At 38.2% G+C, this 23,010-nt stretch overlaps 1 protein-coding gene across 5 annotated transcripts in view; it reads right to left on the reverse strand.

The window, feature by feature from the left end:
* The window catches only part of HMGCLL1 (3-hydroxymethyl-3-methylglutaryl-CoA lyase like 1), a 187,575-nt gene that overhangs the window by 7,825 nt on the left and 156,740 nt on the right, over window positions 1–23,010 (reverse strand). The window lies entirely within an intron of this gene.

The following is a 23,010-nucleotide window of genomic DNA, read 5'->3' on the forward strand; positions in this document are numbered from 1 at the left end:
TAATTGAATCAATTGTGTGCACCATGTGGCTTTAAAGCAAATTTGAAGAGTTTATTAAAGTATACATTACATGTGAAGGAGAACATTAAGCTATTAATGCCTTTTAAATTCTCTTTTTAAAAAATCACCGTACTACTTTAAAATCACTTTTTATGCAGTATCTCCTAAATTCTGATCTCTATTAAATGTGCAATTCTATTCCTTAGAAATAAATATTAATAGGTAATGTTACCCATATACTAAGCTATGATTTAATCTTTAAATAAGCTGATTTAGGAGTGCCTGAGTGGCTCAGTCGGTCAGGCATCTGACTGCTGGTTTCATTAGGTCACGATCTCAGGATTGTAGGATCCAGCAGGGAGTAGGGCTCCATGATCAGCAGGGAGTCTTCTTGAGATATTCTCTCTCCCCCTCCCTCTTTGTCCTCCATCCATCCCCCCCACATGAGCTTGCTTGCAGGTACTTTCTCTCACTCTAAAATAAATAAATCTTTAAAAAATATACAAGCTCCTTTGAAACTTTGCAACTACGAAAATTTGATTTTACTATGTATGTTTTCTTTACATCTACTTCCCTATTCCACTGGAAATGATAGATACTATGCTATAAACAAGTTCTTGACAAAATGAAAAGCATTTATTCTCTTCATTGATTCTTGATGGTAAATAGAGGGACAATTGTACTTATAGAATGTAGTGACATGTACTATATTATTTAATATCATGTGTTTGAAGATAATAGATGGTTTCTTAGATGATTTTATCATATAAGAGATCGTCTTCATTAAAAGATGATTTGTAGATACTCCTTTCCCATGTCTCCAAACACAAACCACTATTTTCAGGCTTTCACGTTCCCAGGGGTATGGGTGTGTGTGCACGTATGTGTGTGTTCCCGGGGTGTGTGTGTGTGTGTGCGCACGCGCACACACGCGTTCACACTCAAGCACAAGCAGGTTTTTCGCACCACGGGTTGAAAAACAAAGCATTTGTTTGTTTTGAAGGAAAGTACATCTTTAGATGAGAAACCACAAGGTGGCAATGTAGCTTCAAAATCCACCAAGTTAAAGTCCGGCATTTACAACCCCACTGTGTTCCAGCCTCCCAAAATGACAAACATGTAAATAAATCACTTTATATTATACAAATAACTGTTTTCTTTTCAAATGACGAAACTTTTACTAATGGTACAGAACACGAACTGTGGTTCAGTATATTTCTTTTTAGTCTTCCTTTGACTTGAACATGTTTATGAAGTACACTCTTTGTGCCAGGGACTTGGAATCCATACAAAATCCTGTAGTTCATAGGGTTTAGCATTAGAAATTAGAATTATGTATTTTGTCACCGAGCAGTAGCATACTATTATCAAACTAGAAGATATTTTCTTCAGAGCTAAGGGAACTAGTAATCCTCCTTAAACTAAAACCCAGAACTCAAAGGGTTGAGTTGTCCTTGGCTCCCACCTTCCTCCAAGCTCATGATTAAAGCAATTAATCCAGTGACCAGGAAATGATAAACTTGTTGAGTTTAGTTACACATGTTCTGTCTGCCTGAGCTCTCCACTTACGTATAAGCTTGGACTTAGGGGCTGAGAAAGATGAATAAAATATTAGTAGCTGCTTTTTCTGGAAAATGGTAAATTGTAGATAAACCATGAGCACATCATTCTGTGCTAAAATCTTAGGTGAGCTCTGTGGAGTATTAATCTTGCATAGTGCTTAGATGCCCTGACCATGCTGATATGCTAACGAAAAGTACATCTTGACTTTTTCTTACTGCTGTAAGAATTTATTTCCCAAACAAAATGAGAAATCCTTAAGAGGAGTCCAATCATTTTACAAACTTACAATCTCCTGTATTTTCATGATTTCAAAATACTTAATGAAATCTCAAATTTTAGGTATTGAGGCTACTAAAATCTTAAGGAACATATAAAATTTTGGTAAGTTTTGAAATGACGTCAACTTTCTTTACCCTCTAAGTTCAACTTTTTTAAAAAATCTGTAATGTTAGATTTAATTTACTTTAATTTTTATTTTTTTTATTTTAATGTTTTTTTATTATATTATGTTAGTCACCATACAGTACATCCCTGGTTTCTGATGTAAAGTTCGATGATTCATTAGTTGCGTATAACACCCAGTGCACTATGCAATACGTGCCCTCTTTACTACCCATCACCGGTCTATCCCATTCCCCCACCCCCCTCCCCTCTGAAGCCCTCAGTTTGTTTCTCATAGTCCATAGTCTCTCATGCTTCATTCCCCCTTCTGATTACTCCCCCTTTCTTTATCCCTTTCTTCCCCTACCGATCTTCCTAGTTCTTATGTTCCATAGATGAGAGAAATCATATGATAATTGTCTTTCTCTGCTTGACTTATTTCACTTTAGATTTAATTTTAAATGAGATATTCCAAATTAAATCTAACATTACAGATTTTTTAAAATGAGATATTTCAACAAAAACCATAAGATACCTGGGAAAAAGCCTAACCAAAGAGGTAAAGGATCTATACTCTAGAAACTACAGAACATTTATGAAAGAATGAAGACACAAAAAGTGGAAAAACATTCCATGCACATGGATTGGAAACAATAAACATTGTTAAAATATCTATCCAGCCCAGAGCAATTCACACTTTCAATGCCATCCCTATTAAAATACCACTGGCATTTTTCAAGGAGCTGGAACAAAAAATCCTAAAATTTGTATGGAACCAGAAAAGACGCTGAATTACCAAGGGAATGATGAAAAAGAAAAGCAAAGCTGGGGGCATCACGTTACCTGACTTCAAGCTATATTACAAAGCTGTGATCACCAAGACAGCATGGTATTGGCACAAAAACAGACACATAGACCAATGGAACAGAACCCAGAAACTCCAGAAAGGACCCTCAACTCTTTGAACAACTAATCTTTGACAAATCAGGAAGAAAAATCCAATGGAAAAAATACAGTCTCTTCAATAGTGGTACTGGGAAAACTGGACAGCTACATATTACACCATACACAAAGATAAACTCTAAATGGATGAAAGACCTTGATGTGAGACAGGAATCCATCAAACTCCTAGAGGAGAACAGAGGCAGTAACCTCTTCAACATCAGCCACAGCAACTTCTTTTTAAGACACGTCTCCAAATGCAAGGGGAACAAAAGCAAAAATGAACTTGTGGGACTTCGTCAAGATAAAAATCTTCTGCACAGCAAAGGAAACAGTCAACAAAACTAAGAGGCAACCCATGGAATAGGAAAAAATATTTGCAAATGACATTACAGATAAAGGGCAGATACCCAAGATCTATAAAGAACTTCTCAAACTCAACATTCAAAAAACAAATAACCCAGTCAAAAAATGGGCAGAAGATATAAACAGACACTTCCCCAAAAAAGGCATACAAATGGCTAACAGACACATGAAAAAATGCTCAACATCACTAGCCATCTGGGAAATACAAATCAAAACCATAATGAGATATCACTTTACACCATCTAGAATGTCAAAAATTAACAAAACAAGAAACAACAAATGTTGGAGAGGATGTGGAGAAAGGGGAACCCTCTTACACTGTTGGTGGGAATGTGAGCTGGTACGATCACTCTGGAAACGGTATGGAGGTTCCTCAAGATGTTAAAAATAGAGCTACTCTATGATCAGCAATTGCACTACTAGGTATTTACCCCAAAGGTACAGATTTAGTGAAAAGAAGGGCCACATGCACCCCAATGTTCATAGCAGCAATGTCCACAATAGCCAATCTGTGGAAGGAGCTGAGATGCCCTTCAACAGATGACTGGATAAAGATGTGTTACATATATACAATGGAATATTACTCAGCCATCAGAAAGGACAAATACCTACCACTTGCATCGATATGGATGGAACGGGAGGGGATTATGCTACGTGAAGTAAGTCAAGCAGAGAAAGACCATTATCATATGGTTTCATTCATATGTGGAACATAAGCAATAGCACGGAAGACCATAGGGGAAAGGAAGGAAATCTGAAGGGGGAGAAATCAGAGAGGGAGATGAACTATGAGAGACTATGGACCCTAGGAAACAAACTGAGGGTTTTCAGAGGGGGTGGAGGAAGGGGGTAACAGGGTGATGGGTATTAAGGAGAGCATGTGTTGTGATGAGCACTGGGTGTTAAATGTAAGTAATGAATCACTGAACACTACATCAAAAACTAATGATGTACTATAGAGTGGCTAACTGAACATTAAAAAGTAATAAAATTAAAGACATATTGTAAAAATTCTAAAAATATTTCTGATGGTGTAAGTTAATTTTGGATATAAGTTACTCAGGGGAAAAGGCAAATGTTCATGTTAATAGATATTAAAAATGTACTCATTTTTCTAATAGTTGTCTCCTCAGCCATTCCTAAACTAGTATGCCCTCCAACAGAGGATTGCAATTAACCAAGCATAAAGTGCTACTTGTCTTCCAGTGATCAGGCCAGATAAAACTAATGGAGCAAGGTGCTCTTGCCAGTAAGCCCAGATCTTGCTTTGAGCTACTTCTCAACCAGCACTCTAAACAGTTACCATATATTGAGTTATGATACCACCTGAGAAATAACACTATTTGCATTCATGTGTACTGGAAACGTAACGTATCATGTAAATCACAGATAATGAACAGTTAGCACACATGAATTAAGCCCTGTATTTTAATTAAGTGAAGTATCTATCAAAATTGGTATGTAAATGCTGATAAGCATATATAGTGCTATTGGGGGATTGACTATGCTAATGGTGATTTGTTACTAACACTTTGATGTAGCCTCCCTTAGTACACGAGATACATTATACTCTTACCTTCATTTAGTATATTTCAAATGGAGATAGAAATGGGACTGTGTACATAGAAGGGGGAGGAAAGGAAATGGATAAACAGATAACAAGGGAATTCTCAATTTCAGAGAAAATAATAAATAGTAGTGAACAATTATAGAATGCTAATTTTGTCACAGATTCTGTGCCTTATGCCTTAAATATGGTAAAGCCACACAAAGTTAGGGTGAAATGTGTAGTAACCCATGCCCATTTTACTGACAAGGAGACTGAGGCTCTATGAAGATAAGCACTATTTCCTGCTTCAAACAGCGTAAGACAGGAAAAATGCAAATAGCTGTGCACTACTGTCCAATGTCAATTGTTAACGTTTCATCACACTGTCTGCCAGGCAAGCAACTAAACACTTTCCATGCATTGTTTCATTTAATCCACATAATAACACCAGGAGGCAAATTATGAATTAGGAAGAGAACACTGACAAATCAAAAGACTTCCTTAAGATACTTTTTTCAACTTTCTGTAAAGTCTCTATACAACATAGCAAGAGGCTTTCGAGAAAGTAAATGATCATTATCTGAAGGATTTTTTCCTAGGAAGCTAGCCCAATAGTCAGATATGTTCATTATAGATTCATGTTCAAGGATAGATATTCTTTGTAGCATAGTTTGTAATAGGAGGAAAAAGGCCATAAGTTAAATGTCCAATAATAGGGAAATAATTAACAAATTGTATAAGATAGACGATTATGAAACCATTAAATATTTTCAATGAATATGTAATGGTGTAGAAAAATGATAAGAAACTGGAAGATTGGGGCGCTTGGGTGGCTCAGTAGGTTAAGTGTCTGCCTTCACTCAGGTCATGATCCCAGGGTCCTGGGATGGAGCCCTGCATTCTCTCACTCTCCCTCTGTGCTTTCCTTTTGTGTCTCTCTCTCTCTCTCTCAAATAAATAAAATCTTAAAAAAAAAAAAAAAAGAAAAGGAAAAAGAAAAGAAACTGGAAGATAGGAGAGGATACCAACCATGCTTGGCATTATTCATTTGTGTTTCTAAGAATTTTTTTTATTCTTCCTAATATATACATACCACACATGTAATGTGTACTCTTGTTTCATCATCATCCCCTTCTTCTGCCAGAACAATACCCCAAAACCATACTGGCCTTCTTCAGGGTCTATTTTCTCATTTCTTGGTTTCAGTCTGAATTCTAGAGGAATCCTCTACTTCCGCCTGTTCTTGAGTAGCTATGGCTCCTATACTGTACTTCATCAGTTACCATCTATTCCCTCTAACCTACTGGCACAAAATAATTAAGCCAGTCCCCCCTCAAACTTGAATGAGCATGAGATTCCACTTACAGTGTCTGACTAGAGGGTATTACACTAAGTGAAATAAATGGGACAGAGAGAGACAAAAACCATATGATTTCACTTATATATGAAACCTAAAAGAAACCCCAAACAAAAGAACAAGCATTTATGATGTCTGAGGTGGCTCCGGAGCTTCTGCATTTCTAACACCTTCCAAATTATGCAGAAGCTGCTACTCCCCAGAGCATACCTGAGTGGAAAGAAACTCTGGTTCTTCTAGGAAAGAACTGGTTCCCAGGTGTCGGTACGGACCCGGTCCAGTCACCACAGTGGTGCCATCTTGCCTTTCACAGTGTTGCTAAAAATGGGACCACCTGAGTATCAGAATTACCTAAAATCCTAGTTAAAAAGGCAGATTTCTGTTGTCTACCCCCAAAACTGAACACTTTTTTTCTAGTAAAGTCAAAGTATTTGCATTGTTTCATACTCCAAGATGACTTTTATTCATAGTAAAGTTTGAAAATGACCTTCTGATTTACCTGTTTATCGGTGGCAGATAGTGCTGGCTCTTCAGCAAAAATTTGTTTCTGCTCCTTCTGGGATTCAGAGGTGACATAACCAATTGCCCTTTAATTTAGGTGTGGTTATGTGACTGCAGGTTAGCCAATGAGGGGCAAGCAAAGTGACGCAGGCCATTTCTAGAATATTTTCAGAAATTCTGTCAATAGTCAAATGCAGATGACAATGAGGCCTTGGGAATGGTGAGCCAAAAAATGGGAGGAGCCTGGGTCCATGAATTACCACGTGGAGGAGAGATACCCACCAATAAAAACATGTTCAGTGAGGAACAAACATCCATGTGTTTGAGCCATTATTCATTTTGGATTATGCAGTTATATCAGCCAATTAGAACTAATACACCAACTGATGGTAGATTAAAATCTACCATTTTCCAGCTATTTTCTATTGCATCTGTTTTGTTTTTCCTCTTTCCTGTTTTTTAGTATATTTTTTTATTGATTCCATTTTCTCTTTTATTGACTTAATATGTCTACCTCTTTAAATTGTTTAGTAGTTACCCTATGGTTTACAGTATAAACTTTAATAAGTCTACCTTCAACTATCCATGCCACATGTAGGGGAAGAAAGACCTTACAGAAGTATATTCTCAATTCCACCCAACCACCCTGTGTGCTGTAGTTTCCCTACCTTTACTTTTAGATACCCATAATACATTTACATACTCATGAAATGTTGCTCTTCTTTTTGCTTTAGGGAATTACCTTTTAGAACAATTAAAATTTAAAAAATTATCTTGATGTACTCCACTTTTTCTCTGAAGAAACTTGACAGGAATAAGAATATCAGAGATTCAAATCCTAGTATTTAGTTGACACTCATCTTTTGGAGGTAGAAGAAGGAAGATGAGTTAGTGAAAGAGACAAGGAGTTCAGGAGGAAGTCCAATGTCACAAGCCAGAGTAGGAAGTTTCTCTAAATACTATTTTTTTTTTTTTTGAGGGAGAGTGCGAGGAGGGAGAGAGGGAAAGGGAGAAATCGCTCAGTGTGGAGTCTGACGTGGGGCTAGATCTTATGACCCTGAAATCATGACCTGAGCCAAGATCAAGAGTCAGACACTTAACTGACTGAGCCATCCAGGTGACCCAAAGTTTTTCTAAATACTTATACCACAGTGATGAATACTTCACCTACTTAAGGAAAGTAAGGGCTGAGAAAAATCTGTATTTATGAATTTGACAAATTTTGAGATGGATGGTTTCAGCAGAGACTGGACAGGGAGAGCTGGCAATTGAAAAACAAATGGAGGACATACAGCCTAGTGCTTAAAAAAATCAGTTTAGGGAGACTTGTATTTGAACCTGTTCTGCCACTTGTTAACTGTGTGATGTTGACGTTACTTCTCTGTCCCGACTGTAAGATGAATATAATAGTACTGAATCATGGGCTTGTTGAGGACTTAGTGGGATCTTCCATGGAAAGTGCTTATCCCATAGGCTGGCACATAACACTCAGCAAATGTTGGCTTTAACAAGTATATGTCAAGGGTATAGAGACCGAAGACATGTGGTGATAGAGAAGAAAATCAGGGCATAATTGGGGGTATATGAATGGAGAGATATGGAGTATTTGAGACCTATAACTTGGAAGCCTTCAGGGACACAGGTAAGTAAATGGAAGTAAAGAATGATACCACACATAGAAGAGAAAATTCGCAGAGGGAAAAAACCTTAGACAGTGTGGATGAGTTTGGGATTAGGGCAGAAACAGGGAATTGAACTAGAAATTAGTAGAGAAAACTATCCTTTGAGAGGATGGACAGAGGTACAGAGAAATGTTAAAGGAACACAGACCCTGAAGTCTTCAGAGAAATAAATGATCAACACTCTCAGAAACACAGTAATTGAGTTAATCTGAGAGTTCAGAAACAAGTTATGTCATTTCTAGCTCCCTGACACTAGCTGCTCTGGGACCAGCCCTACCCTCTACTAACCACACTCTTGAAGGAAAGGGGACGGATCAATAAATAACACCATATAAACAATTTAAAAAATCATACATATACACATGGAAGTGACTTTTTAATAAGAATATATAAATCCCAGATTTTTACAGCTAGATAATTTAGTCAATTTTCTTTATGATTGATTAACTGATTTAAAGGGAACTAAGCCCCAGAGATCCTAGTGGGGCTACCAAAAGTCACAAAGGTCATTATTCTAGATATGGATTTAGAACTTAGACCTTCATGTTTTAGGAATTTCACTAGTAGGAGGTAAATAACTTCCAGTTCCAAATTAATGTTAGTGGGAGGCCTTTGTAATAGTGCAAATATGCAACTAAATATTAAGTAAAAAAAAAAAAAGTTACTGAATGAGAGCACAGTGATGCCTGATGAGAATTAGGTGTTACAGTGTTATCAATACTCAAACCAAGGAGGGCTTGGGATAGTGGGAGGACCAAATTTGGTAGGAGGAGGGGAGTCAAAATAGCAGGTAATATATACAAACAATATGAGGGCCAGGGCATTCCTCTATCTCACTCCATTATAGGCTCAGCATGTGGCACAGCACTCAGAACATGAGTTATTACGCAAATATTTCTGAAAGAATTGAACAAATAATGTACTTAAAAGAACAATGAATGCAATATCAAGACCTGAGGGCAAGAATAACTACACATGGTAATAAATGAACTTGATACAATTCAATTGGAAACACAGAACTGCATAAGGAGGATAATAAGTGAAACAGTTCAGTGGATCTCTACTTTGTTTGCTCCCTAAACCTTCTTCTCTTTGTATTTCCTTCTCATAAAGATGGGTTCCTGGAACCCATTTGTTCAGTGACTCCTTATTAATCCTCAATGCAGTTGATGGACCTAACTTGGGTCAGTCACAGTCTTCTCCTCCAGAATTTAGAACAGAAACAAAGATAGAATCTACCTTTCTAAAAGGTGAGATGTATAGCATATGAGGTATGGACAAGCAACTTTTTCCATGAGCAATGGGACATAGAGAAATTGAGTCTGAAGTAAGAAGGAAAAGGAAGCATCGTTGAATTAGAAATGTCACCTGAATTCCAGACAGCTTCTCAATCTTTCTGAGGTCCAGCTTCATTTCCTCCCTTTGTTTTGAAATAGTGTTAGAGCTATGCCAAGTGCCTTAAATCACACAATAATCCTAGGAAGTAGGTACTATTATCATTCTCATTTTATAAATGAGAAAACTGAGCCACAGAACATTTAATATGATCATGCATCGTGCTACATATTTGGTAAGTGAAGTAAGCGGAGATGTAGGATCAGGTGGAAAAGCCTCCAAATCTCTGCTCTTGACCTGTGTGTATACTTCTCTAAGAGGTTTCCATGGGGCATCCCTTTATCCTCATAACAAAGTCTCCTTTTTGCTTAAGGTAGCTTGAGTTGCCTACTGTTACTTGGAAACAAAGAGTAGTAACTAACACATCATTAAGTTAATGACCTGGCAGGGAAGATATTCATAACTACAGAGAACGATAATGCAAAGTAGAGTGTGGTAGCTATTACGAGAATTACAAACAGAGCTCTTCAGAAACGCCAGTGAGACAGTTTCTATATTTTGTAGTGGAGCAAGGAAGGAGGGGCAGGGTGAAAAGGTCGATGAATAGTTTGGCTCTGCTTTGGGCCTTGAAGGATGTTGACAAGTGGGGGATGGAGAGGGAAAAGATACTCTACAGAGAGGAAACAGCTTGGGAAAAGGCACATATGATGAACAGGCCAAGGATGTACTGAGAATATTTTAATGAGACTGTACTATAGGGGCTGTTGAGGTGTGGAAGGAATATAGCTCCAGATCATGATAGGCCCTGAATGCCTTTCTCTGGGGGATGAGCTTTATTCCCTAAGAAATAAAGAGCTACTTAAGGTTCATGAATAATCATGACATCATCAGCATTTGTTTTACTTAAATTTTGTTATCAGGGGAGCAATAATTGAGATGGATAGAAGGTTGAGAAATATGTAAGTAGAAGTACTTGTTAGAAAATTAGTGTAATGCATGAAGTCACTGGTGATGAGTATTTAAAATGAGGCATAAGGGGGAAAGATTTTTGCTAAGGAAGAGATTTGACATTTGTGAGGTAAAATAGTGTCTAAATGAATGAATAATAATGGAAGAAAGAGGTGTCATTGATAAAAGCAGTAATTTCTAGCTTAATAACTAAGATGATCCATTAACTGGAATGGGATATAGAATCAACTCTAGTGAAAGGTAGAAGTTGGTTTCTTGGAAATCATTACAGATATAAAAAGCTGGATATTTAACATGTCGTTTCTTAAATGACATCCCTGCTTGTTCAAAACTAGCTTTAATTATTTTTTTCTTAATCTTACATTGCATACCTATTTCTTCTTGCTCATTTACATCTGGGGTGATCCTTGGCTTTGGTAATGTTCAAATTCATGATTAAGCATTATTATAACCCAAAGAACTGGCCTCCACTGGGCAGTGAAATAATTTAAAAAGATACAATGATGTGCTTCCTGGATTCCTGAGTTGAAGGCTCTTCCTCTCTGCTGAGTACCAGGGATGTGGTTGGAGGAATGGGTGATAGAAATTCCAGATAGGTTTAGGGGAGCCCTAGAATACAGGGGACTGGTCCTGCTTCCAAATGTGTATGCTGGAGGGAGTATAAGACTCAAAAGTTCCCATCCAGTCGGCTGATATGCCAGGGCAGCAAAGGTGAAGTGAGGAGCCTGGCAAGTGGGACCCAGTGCAGCCTCAAAGGCAATAGGGACTCAAACCTGGCACGGAAAGCATACAACAGTTTTGCATTTCCTTCACTAGAGTGGAGAGAGCGCAGGTGGGCATGAGGGGACTAGGATCATGACCAGGAAGGAGCAGAGTGTGGGCCAATATCCATACATCATGGTTAGGGTACTATCACCAAGGTGAAGGCTGAACAGGCTGGAGAGAAGCATCAAGGAAGAGAAGGGAGGATAAGAATGCAATCAGACCAGGTAACCCCTGGCTAATGGTGGATGGATACTCAAACTCCCTTCAAACTTGGCAAGAGCATAAGAACAAGAGGCAAAAGGGGCAGGGGAAACTTGAGACATTGAGTTTTAAATGGAAATGACTAAGCTGAATAACATATGCATTCAGCCATTAATTAGGAGATATTTGGGGCATTTAAACTGAGGGTTCATTAAGCTGAACATTGTCATTTACACAAAGTTTAAAGGATTTCACAATATTACATCACTATATGAATATTAGCACTCAATCCTTATTGTTCATTTCAAATAGTTCAAGTTCAGTTTGATTTTTTCTTTCCTTTTCTTTCTCCCTTCCCTTCCTTCTTTCTTTTCTCTATCTTTCTCTTTCTTTTTTTTTTGTTTTTTTGTTTTGTTTTTTAAGAGAGGTCGGGGAGAGGGAGAGAGAGAAAGTGAATCTTAAACACTGGGTGTGGAGCCCAACACAGGGCTTGATCTCACAACCCTGAGATCATGACCTAAGCCGAAATCAAGAGTTGGATGCTTAACCAACTGAGCCATTGCATTGCCTCCAATCTGATTTATAAATGACTTACCAGAAACCTTGCTTACTCTAAAGACACAATCAGTCAGAATATCTCACAAGATATTTATGGTAATAATGGTGTTAATTCTTCTAAGCAGTGAGTATAACTTGAGAGAAAGCTGAGTATACATGAAATCAAAATAGATTTTCCTCCAGTTGAAGCCAGTTAACTCAAAGAAGGTAGGAAAATGAAAGTAAGTATAATTACACTTAAACGTACAGGAGGTGAAGCAGGTTTGGAGCAAACCAACGTATCTGGAAAATATGATATAATCAGTGGTTGAGGCAATTGTGGGTATTTATCTTGGATAAGACTCAGAGGTGATAATAGTTGTAGTTACAGAGTTCAAGGTCATTATGTGGTCAAGAAAGTAGACATATTCTGTATGATTCCAGAGGAAAATTGACAGAGGCAGATTTTGCTTGATTATGAGGGATAACTCTGTAGCCATTCAATGCTGCCTAAACTTAAGTGGCTAGCACTCAAAAGAATGATATCTCTGCCACTGAAACTATTAAAAAACAATCTAAAGGTTGTACAAAGAATCCCTTCTACAGTGAGTGAAGCTATTGGCTTTAGCCCCTAGGAATTTTATCCAATCCTAAGTCTGCCTATAAATGCGTGTTTCACTTAGCTTGCTCAGTAACATCTAATTTTGTCATAAAGTTATAAGCATAGACAACATTAAAATACTAAGTGCTCCTGCTATTGTGACTTGAGGTAACACATTCCTATGGTAGGTCCATTCCTTGGCGTCTGAACACAACAGGTAAATTCTAAGCAAAGACTTCTTGGGAAGACCACATCTCCTAGATGGCAAACAACTGTGGAGTCCAGTGCTAATAGCCAAGAAAAAGACCTATAAAACATAGTTTAAGGAAAACTTGAAGATTCTCCTGAAGGGTGTCAAACCCACACATATTTGGTATTTGCGGCAAGGGTGCCAAATACCACTAGAATTACAAAAGCTTCCATATGACTTGTAACATATTTTTTAGGATTTGTTTTAACTTTAATACTTCCAAGCACCAAAAATTCAATGCCACCCTTAGTTAAAAGTGAGAATAGAGAAACAGATAGGAATTTTTAGATCTGAGTCCAAGTACTATTCCCTCACTTGGTTAGATAACATTCAGAGAGAAAGAAATCACCTGTGAAATATGTAGGAGAATACAATATTAACCATGGAAAAAAACAGATTGATACGGCCAAATATCCTGTTTGGGCAAGAATAAGACTCCTCAACTTTCACAACAACAAGCAAGCTGCCACCTGCATCTGACTTCCAACGTGCATAGCCCTGTGATGGCCAAGAGCCTTGCTTGCTCTGAGAGGTCATTCCTATCTGTCCCTTTCTTTCTTTTTTTTTTTTTTTTTAAAGATTTTATTTATTTATTTGACAGAGATAGAAACAGCCAGCAAGAGAGGGAACACAAGCAGGGGGAGTGGGAGAGGAAGAAGCAGGCTCATAGCGGAGGAGCCTGATGTGGGGCTCGATCCCACAACGCCAGGATCACGCCCTGAGCGGAAGGCAGACGCTTAACCGCTGTGCCACCCAGGCGCCCCTGTCCCTTTTCTGTTCTTTAACACAGGGGACTGCCTGTGCAGCCTGTATTCCCCCAATTTCCACATGAGCTAGATTCCAATTGGCTCAGCCAACAGAAGTATCTGTTGGAGGGAGAAACCAGAATATCCTGCCCCCCCTTTCTGTTTCAGGTGATATTTCTTAGCAGAGCCTGTTTCCTCAGTGGCTCTAAATGTTGATCATGGACAGGCCCACCACAGTTCCAACTTCCTCTTGGTGACTCTGGATGGTGCGTTCCTGTAACAATGTCTACTTTCTTTGTCCAGCCAAGGGGCCTCACTGATGTTGCAGTGGTGGTTTCTTCTGCTCATTTCAGGAATGCCTCCTTAAAATGAGATCACTGAGGGACAAGCTATAAGGAGATACTCACTCTCAGGCCAGAGCAAGTACAATAGTACCAGAGAATGAGTGCTCCCTCGATGGTGTGCCCTAGGCACCTGCTTACCCTGCCCTAACCCAGACCCTGTTCATTTCTGGGTTGCTTTGCTGCCTAATGTATAGTTTTATGGTTCTCCTGTCACCTGTGCACAATTTCCTGTATTCAGTTGCTTGCATGGCTCCTGTTTTCCGTCTGAACCCTGAAAGATCCAAGCACCCCTTTCATGGAGTTCAGTCTGAATTTGTTCCTATCTAGGTCCCACCAAAGGCAAATTGAGAAAATATTAAAGGAAGACCTTTTTAGGCATATACAGTCCCTCCTTTTCTAAGTACTTGAATTCTAGCCTTAAATCAGTCTGGTTTATCAGAAAGACATGTACCAGGATCTCATCAGCTCAGATTCCTGCCCAGATAGCTTTCCCGAATCCCATTTTAAGGTTATTTTCTTGCACGTATTGATAGTCATTATAAAACACTAAAAAATAAGTTGTGATACAGGATTTTTTCCCCCCACATGGATATTAAAACCTCCTGCTGGAGATATCATTTATTAATTTTACTATATTGTGTCCTGTGGATGATTAGGTTGAACTAAGGGGGGGGGGAAGAGGGGAAATCTATTGGTTCACTTAAGTGAATTGTGAAAAGAGTCTGGAGCTAATCTTGGGAAGGATGGGAAACTTTTTCTTTCTGTCTCTTCCCCTCTCTTCCCTCCCTCTCTCATCACCCTCCCATCTTCCCCTCTCTCCTTCCCTCTGTCTTCACCCCCCAAGCCCCATCATTTCTTTTCTGTGTTGACTTTATTTTTTCATGTCTGCTATGTCAAAGGTCACAGGATTTTATATAAGAAAAGTGAGTACTTTTTCATGAGCTCCAGCCAGGAAACTATTGGGAAAGGGATCTCTATTGAGCCACCTTGAGTCACATGTCCCTCTCCGGACCGGTTATTGAAGCCAAAGATTTCTTGTACTAGGGCCATGAGTCCACCATCTCATACACTTAAGAGGGGTGTTGTGTGTATGGTGTATGTGTGTGTGGAGGGAAAGCGCTGCAATTTCTATGCCCCCATAAGAAGTACATGGTTGGACTTGTGGGGAACAGTTTCTTAGAAAAAGGAAGGTGTTATTTTCACAGATCAAACAAGGTCTGTTCACCAAATTCCTTTGATAGAAACCACTCAATATAGCCCATTTAAATTTCGGTACTATAAAAAGATAAGTGCTTAGCACTCATGTAACTCTTCATGTCTTTGTTTTTAGAAAAGTTAAAATATCATGTAATGCTCTGTAGGAGCAACTATTCACCCCACCAGTGCATAGACATTTGTTGAGTTCTGCATTCTTCTGGGTGCCAGGTATACAGTCGTGGAAAATAACATGCACAGAATTTGTGCTCTTACGGAGCCAACTTTCTGGTGGAGGAGAAAAACACTTAATATGGTTAAACAACAAGGTAAGAATAATGCAGGAAACAAGTGACAGGGACGAGATGCCAATTGACACCATTCTTCCAAGGAGCATTGCTTGACGAAGAAGTATTTGAGCTGAGACCCAGATGAAGTAGGAAACTGAACTTAAGTACTTATGTGAAATAATCTCGTCTAAGGCAAAATTAACAAAGTCAGGACAGATGCCTTGAAAAGGAATGATGCTTGGTATGTTGAGAGCAGTGAAGAGACCACAGTGACTGCAGTGGCAGGAACCAGGGAGACTCTGTTAGACAATAACATCAGATGTGTGGCAGGGCCAGATCTGTGGACAAGTATATTTTAATAAGGTCAGTATCATTAGTGTGGCAAACAGGAGTCTCAATCAGCATTTTTCAATGGTAGGAAGAGAATGGAAAATATCTTGGGGCATTGTACTTTTTTCCGTATCACGAAACACTTTGCTGTTTGATAGGCCACAGCGTTTTGGGTCAGGAAACCACAGTAGACTAGGGAGGATGTTACAGGCCAAAGCTCATGAAGCTATTAACAAATTAACTGAAGTCATGTTTATGCATTCCTGTCAAATATAACATGTTTACTTGAACAGAAGTCTTCTGTAATTGACTACAGGAGATTTAGTTTCTTACTAGACAATATAATATGAATTTCATAAATGACTATTAGTTGAACAAGTTCTGATTTCACAGGGAGACCTCGTCTTTTGTCAAAATTACTATGAAATGATAGCTCTCATGAACATATTCAGCTTTATGTAAGCTAAAGAATCAATCAACATTTACCAAGTATACACTTAGAAAAGTCTTAGCATACCAGTATATTTAAGATATAGTCCTTGATAGAAAAAACATAATCTACTGGAAAAGCTATGATGTCTATGTGAATACATAGAAGGAAGACTGTGAGAAATACAAACTCAGGTCAATTAGGAAAACATTATAAGAGTTCAAGAGGAAGGAAGTTATTTCAGGCCAGGTTAATCAGGGCAGGTTGCATGGAGGAAATGACATCTGAATCTGGCCTTGAAAAGAAGATGCTTTTACAGAGTATGGCACATGGAAGGGGTCCTTTAAAAAGAACTAAAAACAACACCAATGACTGAACTTGTTAATAACAGTTTCCTGCTTATTGACATTTAACATTAGCTCCATTCCTCCCCTATGTAGCAGAATTTTGTAGAAGTATCTAAAATATTATTAATTTACTATTTATTAAAACATTAAGTGGTTTCTATGTACAACTCACTATGGGGATAGAAAGGTTAGACGCAATATTATAAATCTAGATGCTTAGTAGAATGGGTTTTTAAAGATAGGATTATATGTACACACACATAAATACTTTTTAACTTTCAAATGCTACATTACTGAATATGTTTAAGATAGCTCTAAGTACAGAAGGAGATATGCATATAATTTGTTGATATTGGTGGGTACATGTGTATATATATATTTCAGTCATCTCACATAATTCATGTTTAATTTAGAACTCTCAGAATCTTCTTTACAGCTAGTGTCCACAAGACATCTGTAAGTACTATTGCATTTCTTAATAGAATTACGTCTGTTCTTGCTCAGTATTTCAGGCCAGTGCCTAATCTTGTATCAATTACTCACATCATCTCACGTGTCCAGAAGGAATTTATATCAAAGTTTGTAAGCCATGTAACAAATGCACGCATGCTTCTCTAAAGTAGAGCTGCATTTGAAATTTTACAGAGGTGGAACTCTTCCAGGCATCATGTCTCACTAAGGATAAGAGAAATCCAAAACTTTATACAAAATGCAATACAGCACTATATAGTTATCTATGCAAAATGTGCTAGTTACTTATTGTAATATTTGTAAAACCAAACATATTACTGTCAAGTTGGTATCTAACTCAAATGTGAATGATTTATGTACACAGATAACTCATTTTCACTTTACCAGAGACAAATGACAATTGAGAGTCAGAGAAGGCACTCAAGTTTAATTTTACCCAAGTTTTTGTCCCTTTCACAAACCACATATTTATAAACATCATTTCACACCAGACAAGGTTTGGGGGAACAAAACAGACGTGGCCTTTGGTTTTGCTTCTAGTTCTTCAGTAACTGGTATCTGACTTGGGAAGGGTTACGTTACTTCTTTGGGTCTTACTTCCCATATTTGAAAAGTGAGTTGTGGAAATAGTCCCCTTTGAAGTCTTACTGGTAGAATTCAGACAAATATTCTTTAAAAAAAGAGGAAGGATAGCGTTCATGGTTACTCTCCTAACTATAAAGGAAATGAGAGATGCTTAGGACCTCCCTATAAAGTTTCAATAAAATGTCATGCAAGGTGCTCCTACCATTCCTGCCGAATGTCAGACATTCATAACACAGGTTTGTACATGGTAGGCAGGCAGTGTGCAAGTGTTAGGTAAGTCAGTGAACATATTTTGTGCTTCTAATATATTATTCTACTGATAAGATATATAACAGTTAAAACTGCATATTTAACATTAACGGAATAGCATGTTGATTGTACTATAAATCATGCTTCTCAACATATATGCAACTCTTTTTCTAAGTCACAGTTCCAAATGTTTTGTAAGTCATGGACTCCTCCAGGACCACTATATCCTTTTGCTAGAAAAAAAAAATGCACAGAAAAGACACATTCAAAAGTGAATATATTGATCTGATCCGTGGGCAGAACACTTTTCTAAAAGAAACGTATTGAATTCACTTATAACTTTTATCCAAGGGAGGAAAAATGTTCCATTGTTACTAGTAAGCTGTGTAGCCCATGTTTCTGCACATTGTTGTGTCAGTTAGTGTTTTTTAACCTAGACGTTTCTGAAATTTAGTATGAAGATAAGTTTTAATGTCACCATTTCTTCTTAAAACACTAGCAACATTTAAACATTTATCTAACCAAGTAACATTAAATAGGAAATCTCTATGAGACATAAAATATCAGATGTAATATCTTTTCATGAGAAACAACTTAATGTGTTTTATTAAGACTTTTGCCCTTAGGGTGCTGCTACAGAACTTGGAACCCAAATCATTTAACTCTGTGCCCTGAATATGGAGAAAAAGAAAAAAAAAAAAACCCACAAATCTAATTTGTAAAATTATTCTGTGGTGCTTTGTTGGCAAGCAGTATAAACATCCTAAAGAATAATGACCCATTGTATTTTTCAGTCATCCAGACATTCTTTAAGGTAGTAAAGATTTTTTTTTTTTGGAGAGTAAATTGTTTTTTGGAGAGTCAAAAAAGGAAACATGTGGAACGCATTCCTTGGCTTTCCAAAATCTCCAACTGTGAGTGACACATGTACAGTATTTTGAAAGTTAAAAAAAAAAACAAACCATACTGTTATTCTCCAAATAATACTGTATCTACCAAATAGTACCGCTTTTGAAAAGGTTAGCTAGAGTGTCAATGCCTGGTAATAAAGGGTGGGGGTGTAGGGTGGGAGAGGGACTAAAACCAAATAGGCAAAGATTTGATACTTTCGAAATACATCGTTGAGTAGAATCCTTGGCACATGGCAAGAACAAGAATATAATTTCTTCCTTCATGTTACTTTGACTAGTAAATTCCCTTAATGAAAACTGATTTATTTTGGTACTTCATTTAAAATCCATCCTTTGAGTAAGAGAAGGTAACCATCACTTTATCAGAACTTCAAAAAATATGGCCATAAAATTAGATCAACATTCTACAAATTAATATTTTATATTTAAATGTATTTGTACTTGATTGGACCCTGGACTTAAATAAATTGAAGAAGTACTCAAGATAGACAAGAATGCCATGCTGGCTGCTACAAAACACGTAGCTGTGCAAAACTACCCTAAAAAACGTGAATAAGGAAATCATCCTACTTATAACTTGACAGAGGAATGTTAAATAGCAAAATTAAAATTAAATAAGAATGTAAATGGCTATTTACTAATAGGGCAGAAGGTTTGTATGATTCATTGTAATCCATATGAATAACGAATACAGCAAATCAAGACAATCATTGGCCCCATCATATATGCAATATATGCATGTGATTATGGGGCCTTTGGGGCATAACTAATGGAAACCTCTGTTGACATTAGAGTCAACAAATAAGACTATCTGAAAACACCTTAGAAATTTTAAAAAAGATGTCATAAGAATGACTGTTTTGCTTCTCTATGCTTTTTTTCTAAAACATGAGTTACTTGTTTTCTCAAAAGAGGCAATCTGGTGTCTTGGGCCCTTGTCTTCCTCAAAATTTTCACTTTTATCTGTTGGAACCATACCCAAAATTTCCATTTTTCCTATACTAACCATGTGTGCTCACCTCTTAAATGTCTGGGTTTTGTGCTCTTCCTCAATTATACTGCCTAATAGCTTTCTCGCCCCTGACCACCCTTGCCCCATGATTACTAGAGTTCTCTCTTCCACACACATCTGCCTTCAACTTCTGTATCTGGAATACCAACTATATGATTTTAATTTCATCTACAGATTTATTTACATTTCAAAATGTAATCCATAATACTGTGCCAATAGTACCTTACAAATTCTTTAAAGCAATCTAAAGTAGAGCAAGGAAGTGATCACTGTAAAGGCCAGTCATCTTTAGCTGTACTTGGATAAGCTACTATAAAATGGTCAAAGGATTATTTTGAATACCACCTAAGACCAAGCTGATTATACAAACTTTCTTTGCTGTAGGCATGCCTGAGATGCTCACATCTCATATTGCTTCTGGATATTTCAGCCAAGAGGCTTCTCAGAAGTAGTTAAATGCAAAATGTGTATACCTAACAATGACTCCATCATAATTAAAACACAGTATGAAGGAAAATTGTGCATGGAAGGTACAAAGAGTCTCTTCCCATGTAGAACAATATGTGTTGTCAATATTCACAAAGAATGTAAGGGTTGGGATGCTGAGTCCATCCTTTGCCTGAGAAGAGAGAGAAAGACAGTGGGGAAAAAATGGCCTTTGCAACGTAAAAAATTCTGCAACTATTTAAAAGCAAAAGCAAAAGAAATAATTCATAATTTATTTACTGCTATGCCTGTTTCCTTGCTTTAGAACTATTAGAAAATTCCAGAAAACTTATGCTAGAACATACAAGTTTTCAAAGTGTTCCTATAATAAAATATATTCAGATACCAGTATTTCAAAATATAACAATAGAAACATAAAAATTTTGGTTTGAAACTGTAGGTCAACTGCAGATTTTCTAATGTCTCAAATAAAAATATCTACTTCTGTTCCGTAAATATAGTAACCCCTTGGCATCTCTCCAGATGGAATCATCACTGAAAGAAAGTGAGCTCTGTCTTTTGTTCTGTTTCTGATTGTGCTGTTCATTTTTCTACTCCACATACTCCTGCTTTCCTGAGAGAACACATGGGACACGCTTTCAGTATAAAATATTCCCAAAGTCTTTTGATTGTTTTGAGTCTCACCTCCAGGGCCATACTCTGTATGTACAGGATCATTTTTAAAAAATGAGAATACAAAACAGGTGGAAATTGGGAACCAAATAAAACTTTTCAGACTAAAACACCTACTGTGTTTTTCTGAGTACAGTTTTTTTTTTAATTAGATTTCACATATAAGTGATATCATACAGAATTTCTTTCTCTGACTGACTTATCTCACTTAGTATAATGCCCTTAAAGTGCATCTAAGTTGTCAAGTTGTCATAAATGACAAGATTTCCTTTCCCATGGCTGAATGTGTGTGTGTCCACAGCACATCTTCATCAGAGGGCACTCAGGTTGTTTCTCTATCTTGCCTATTGTACATAATGCTGCAATGAACCTGGGGTACAGATAGGTCTTTTTTTTTTTTAACTTGTTTTATTAGAAAAGAAAATATTGTATAGGTCTTAATACCTAAGCACCAAGTATATTCACAGACAGAGTATCTTCATGTAAACAGTTCTAGGTGGAAGACCCAGTTGGCACTCCTCTGGGGCAAGGCTTCCAGCCCCCATCCCAATCAGCTCCATCTCCTCACAGCTCAACTCTTTGGTACACACTGGGGAAAGGCCAAAGGCAGCCCCCAGGTGTATTTTTCCTTCAGGTGTCAAAGATCCCTACGTGATCCCAACATCTATAACTTCCTCCTCTTAGATTCACGCCTCTGTAAGATAGCTGCCTAGGACAGGTCAGTAGTGAAGCTCTGATTAAAACAAAGCAAAACAAAACCCACAAAAGCTACAAAAACAAGAAACACATTGGGCCCCTTAAGACCATGAGATACACAAACCACCTCCATAACCTCCCCATCTCTCTGGGGCCACTACCAGGAGCGCAAAGCCCTTGCAGAGGCCAGTGCAGCCCAGGCACTCTTGTGACTCTGTCACACCACTGTTGTCTTGACTGTCAGTAACAACAAAAATAATAAGGTACATGCTACATACACATCCAGACAGAAGCCCGGCTGTCCCCTAAGCCTTTGTTTCATGCTACAGTACTGGGGAGCATGTGCCCTCAACTGGGAGCCACCTATACCCCTCAGTGAGCTTCCTAGGAAAAACAGTATTCCCCCTACCTCAATCTTCTTCCTCTCAGGTGGCTGTTGTCCATTTCCTAACAATAGGCACCAGTCCCTCAGCTCCTGCCTGCCAGAGTCCACCCCCAAAATTCAGCGGTCTCTGCCATGGGGATAGGGTTGGTCCCCAAGTTCAACACGTCTCACTGAACAGCTGTTGGGAGCTATACAGATATTTCCTGATGATTTGGAAGCCCACACTCAGGACCAAGGACTGGCTGAAGCCAGAGATGAAAGGAGTGATGGTAGAGCTGAATAGCCCCCTGGATATTAGGCCAGAGGCATAAGTTCAGACACAGCATGGAAACCGGGCACCAGGCTGGGATCAAGGGCCAGCTGGCCAATGCTGTGGCAGCTCTTGCCCTGCTGTACACAGATATCCAGCAGTGCTCCTCACAGACCATGGGCCTTGCTGTAGCCCAGATGCAGTAGTTTCTTGCCCACCTGGCTCACCAGCCGGCTAGGCATTGATGACAGACATTCTAACATGTATGAGGTAATATCTTGTGGTTTTGATTTGCATTTCCCTGAGGATTAGTGATGTTGAGCACCTTTCTATGTATCTGTTGGCCATCTGTATGTCTTCTTTGGAAAAATATCTGCTCAGTTCTTTTGCCCATTTTTTAAAAGATTTTATTTGAAATAGAGCATGAGCAGGGGGAAGAGGGAGAGGAAGAAACAGGTTCCCTACTGAGCAAGGAGCCTGATGCAGGGCTCCATCCCAGGACCCTGGGATCATGAGCGGAGACAAAGTCAGATGCTTGACTGAGCCACGCAGGTGGCCCCTTTTTGCCCATTTTTTAATTGGGTTGTTTGTTTGCTATTGAGTTGTAGGAGTTCTTCATATATTTTAGATATCAATCCCTTATCAGATATGT

This window comes from Ursus arctos, unplaced genomic scaffold, assembly GCF_023065955.2.
Source record: "Ursus arctos isolate Adak ecotype North America unplaced genomic scaffold, UrsArc2.0 scaffold_29, whole genome shotgun sequence".
Classification (NCBI taxonomy): domain Eukaryota; kingdom Metazoa; phylum Chordata; class Mammalia; order Carnivora; family Ursidae; genus Ursus; species Ursus arctos.